Source organism: Morone saxatilis, unplaced genomic scaffold (assembly GCF_004916995.1).
Source record: "Morone saxatilis isolate NCDOM2014 unplaced genomic scaffold, NCSU_SB_2.0 Contig14, whole genome shotgun sequence".
In the NCBI taxonomy this organism is placed as follows: Eukaryota; Metazoa; Chordata; class Actinopteri; family Moronidae; genus Morone; species Morone saxatilis.
Window position 1 is genome coordinate 16,994,613 of NW_023339696.1, and position 4,952 is coordinate 16,999,564.

At 39.6% G+C, this 4,952-nt stretch overlaps 1 protein-coding gene across 2 annotated transcripts in view; it reads left to right on the forward strand.

Moving 5' to 3' along the window:
- The window catches only part of stat5a (signal transducer and activator of transcription 5a), a 47,291-nt gene that overhangs the window by 23,059 nt on the left and 19,280 nt on the right, over positions 1-4,952 (forward strand). The window lies entirely within an intron of this gene.

Genomic DNA, 4,952 nt, shown 5'->3' on the forward strand with positions numbered 1-4,952 from the left:
TTCCTCATTATCATGCAATTCATGGAAAAGGCATACAATAGAGTCAGAGAGCTGTAGGTGAGTAAACTTTTGCTGCTAAAATCTGGGTGAACTGGATTATTAAATAATACTCTTTAAATCATGCCGCACTCAACTGTTTTTTTCATCTGATTGCCATGGGTCTCTCACTGCTGAGGGTGATAGTCCCATTTTCAGTCATACAATTTTAGCGAAAGCAACAGAAGGCAAAATAATCAGTAGATAATTGTGAAACACCACACACTGCATCATTTTATCTCTTGACTGTCAACAGCAACTGGCCCAGACTAGAATAGACTCCCTCGACTAGGTCCAATCAGGTGCAGTGTCTCAATAAAAACTATTAATAACTGATTTACCTCCTAAATCCTTGATAACTGGCTAACAATCAGTCTGTCCTGCACCATGTTTTTAGGTTTTTATATTGTGTCATCCAAGAAGCTCATTTCTTGTCAGTGCAGTATGAGAATCAGCTTGTGCAGACTTGAGGTCCATGTTTGTCAAATGAAATGAAGTCAAAAGCACTGGTTCTTCCAGATGGTTTACCAGTATTATGATGGGAGGTTCCAACAGCTAAGATGTAAGAGCTAGCTTCTAAATGGCATCACATTCATAAGCTGTACGCAAAATTAACCCCCCCCACCAAAAAAATTAAGTAAACATGGACACTGTGACAAGGATAATGCCAGTTTGTTAGATTAGATAAACAGTGAGTGTGAGGCAGCCTATTTGAATCTTGGTTAGAGCATTAACCAGAGTTTAAGATTTTGATGGACTGTCAATTTTAAGTAAGTTTTAAAGGCACAAATGGATCCCTCCGTTAATTTAAAACACAGGATTAAAACCTGCTATTACTACCATGTTCTAAAGCTATAATGGCACGAGTGATATGGTAGTAAAACTGGCTTATGTTTTCAATCAGTACAATAATGCTCATTTTTCATCTGGACATGAAGGCATTCAATCATATGTAAATGTTGTAAAACTGTAACTCATATGGTAAAAAAAAATAATGATTAGGTCACTACAATTTAATTTTCTACTGTACTGCTATGAATTGAAACCAATAGGCACACATGATTTGTAATAAAACATGCACCATCACAACACCCATCTGGTCCTTTAAAGCACAATGCTGCAGCATCATATAGCATGGTATGTGTGTGTACCCTTTCGATTCTGGCATTCGCATGGCTTTGGTGTAAAGGAGAGCGGTACGATTGCTTTCAGTGGTGGGTGGCGCGTCAGTTTCCTAACAGGAAGCGCTTACGTTGATGAATGGCAGTTTTTCCTCAGAGGAAAGAGTGGGTGATACGACGTTGTGTTTGATTTCACTTTGTTCATGTCAGAGCCAGCTAAATTAATATGCCGTCATATTCTGAGACCCTGGGGAATTTAAAAAAGCCTCTTAAAAGACACTCGTCACACACGGCTAATAGTGCACTGCTAGCTAATTGAGGGCAACAAAGACATTGGGGATGATGGTGATTCAGGACCAATACAAGAGAGACTGTAGTGTTGTTCCTGTTGCCTGGGTGGCTGAAGTTGCAGTATAATGCACACTGGCTCACAAGTGAATATCATCGGAACATATCAGTCAGCAGGGGAGGATGTCTGCTACTTACATTGTTTGGTCTCTCCTCACACACACTCTGCATGCTCACCCAGAACCTCACCCTGTTTAGAGGCTCATGGTGTATTGAATTCTCTGTGTCTTTGGAAGAACAGAGTGAGGGCTTGGCTTGAAAAAAGATTTATTTCTGTTGCCTTCTCCTAATGTAGAGTAAGAGGGATTTTTGTTGTGTTTTTTATTTTCCATTGAGAGATGATTGACTAATAGAAAAGTTTTCTTCTGTTTTGTATGCCATTTGCTGCAGGAACTGATGAGTATTACCAGATGCTCTGATTGGCAATGATGCATGATGTTTGGTTCTGACAGATACTATAAATCTGTCTCAGTCTACCACAAATACCTTAGGATAGAATCACACTTTGCAGAACAACTCGCCTTTGAGGCAACACGCGTTCAACGATGATTGAGGGCCTCCTCTTGTGATTTAAAGCATTTAAAGTTGTTGAATATTAATTTTTGAGGTTTTCAAGGACATCAACGGCAAGTTAACCACTTGTGATGGAGGTGGAGCTGTCTATTGGGATTCGACATCCTAAGACAGAGAGAGAGACTAACTCATTCAGTTTGTAGTTTAGTGTAACATGGATTGGTCTGGACTTTGAATGGCAAAATATAATGGTTGAATGAATTATGAATGAACAATAAGGAATAGCTATATCATGAGAAAGAGTTATGTTCACCTTCTCTGGGTTGGAATGGAGAACCCTAGAGAAGGGTTAGGACAGGGTTTTAATTAGTTTGTTTTGAATAAATGTGTAATGCTAGCTGGAAATCATTCTCCTGATTTCTTCTCCAGCTATTTTCAGCTCATAAATATGCCACGATTCTGCACAGTAGGTGAAAAATAAAACTAGTGTAGGACTACTGTAGTTGTTTCTTGCATCCTTGCTAATATTTTGTGAATGGGACTGAAGGATAAGACTGATTTTGCTTTAATTTTATGTTGAACTGCGTGTGGTTTGGTACCTGAGAGGGTAATAATCAAACACTGGGAGCCAAATGTGGATTCATTCATTTAACTGTTATCATGGTGTTGAATTGGTTTAGCTTCAGCATTCAGTGTTGGTGTGTGTCTGAGGAAGAGAAAGAAGTAGAGTGAGACAAGAAAAATCTGTTTGCTGTAAATTCAAATTGGACAACAAAAAGTATGTGTGAGTTTGAGAATGGCTTTGGAGATAGAGCCAAGGTCTTTCTCCCTCTGTTGGAAGAGAAAGGCAATAAAGATAAAAGAGAACAACAACCGATAATCTTTGAAGGGTGAGCCAAGGCAAAAGTCAAGTGTGTGTGTGTTCATGTGTGCATATGCTTATAAATATATGTGGAAACTAAGGTCTGAAAAAGGACTACAGGGTTATATCAGCAGCTCTCCGACACAAAGCAATGGACATTATGAACTTATTGCAGGGTTATTGTATTAGATTGCACTATATTGTTCTTTTTTAATTTGCCCATCCTCTTCTTCTGAGTCTATGTGAAGATGTGAGATGTGAGTTGTCCAGCTGAGATCATAAACTAAGATGAGTCTGCTTGAGAGGCTACTCCTCTCAAGTAGCATCACTATGTTTCCAGAAAACTGAGCCAACAGTGCTTCATAGTTTCTGTTATGGGAAGAGAAACACTTTAGGGAGCATTAATATGCGGCCCATATTGAACTACAATAAACATCCATGATAATTGCTTCAGTAAACCTCTCCAGTGAGTATGAAACTGCACGTTTGGCTCTTTGGCTACTCATTTGACTGTGTGTGTCATGCCTTCGGGTAATTCATATATGTTTACTATCACTGCTGATATCAATACACAGGACTCGCTGATCAAGGTTAGCTAAAGGGGATTTGTCTTGTGCTCAATAGCTATGATTGGTTGATTCTTTGAGATACAGATTGATGCTGGTTCCACTGGCTGGATCTGTGCACAGTGTGCAAATGTGAAAATTCTCATCGGTCTCAACTCGAAACAAATTTTTAGGTAATGAGAGAGTTAAATTAAACAAACAAGCAGGACGACAGAGAAGCTAAGGTGGCTCGAGCCAAGGCAGACAGATCCAGACAGTAAAATAAAGTTACTCGCATATTTGTCTTGAGACTTCTGCCAGCATATGGGTTTCGGCTGTTCTGCCTCTTCAGGGTCCAGCTAGGAATGAGAGCTTTCTCAATCACGATAAGCCCAACTTCAGAGCAGACAGTCATGGCTTTCTGTCAGGCTGTAGTTCAAAACGTAATGCAGCTGTTATGACACTTTTTAACCTCGTGCTCAGGCCAAACACAATTTGTCTCCTGAAAACAAACATAGATACAAGAAACAGTTAGAGTTAAGAGTTACTACAAAGAAAATTTAAGAGAAATGTAAGAATATTTTTTCTTGATCATAAAGTGTGTCTGTATATAGTTTTTTAACTAGACATTCCTATTACTCGTAGATAATGCAGATAAATAGACAAAAACAAGGCTTTAACTTGCCTTCAGTAGGCATACTTAATACAACTTCGGTTTTATTTCTGTATATCTCTCACCAAGTTCACTGCTGAGACCTCACAACGTGGTGACAATTAAATTGATGGAGCAGAACCAGAGATAGCTGCGTCCATGGTCTACAAAGCTCCCCTGATTTTCTTCGTTTTCAGACTTGTAGTCTTCAGCCTAAACCAATGTTGCCTCAAGTGACATCAATCAGACTCTGCACAGCTCCCTCTGGAGCCACAAAATTCTATTCGATTTTATTGGTATAGCACCAATTCATAACAAAAGTAAGCTCAAGACACTTTTATAGAGCAGGTCTGGACCATACTCATTATAAAATTATTTACAAAGACTCAGCAGTTCCCACTATGCGACAGTGGCAGGGAAAAACTTTTTTTTAAGAGACAGAAATCTCAAGCAGACCCCGGCTCGAGGTGAGTGTCTGTCTGCCTCGACTGGTTGGGGTTAGAGAGAGAGAGGGAGAGAGGGGAGAGAAAGAGAGAAAGACAGAGATAAAGATGCACAGCAACAACTATACTCGTAGAAATAACTAATAATGATGATGATGATGAGGATAAGGCCTATAGCAGCATAACTAAGCCCTAACTATAAGCTTTATAAAACTGGAAAGTCTTAAACCTACTCTTAAATGTGGAGAGGGTGTCTGCCTCCTGAACCCAAACTGGAAGCTGGTTCCATAGGAGAGGAGCTTGGTAGCTGAGGGCTGTGAATTGGCCAGAATTGGTCCAAGCACAGAACCTTCATCGTTCATCGTTAACAGGGTTCATCGTTAACACTGAGATCAATTTGATAAATAGGACTTAAACCAGCTTAGAGCGGTT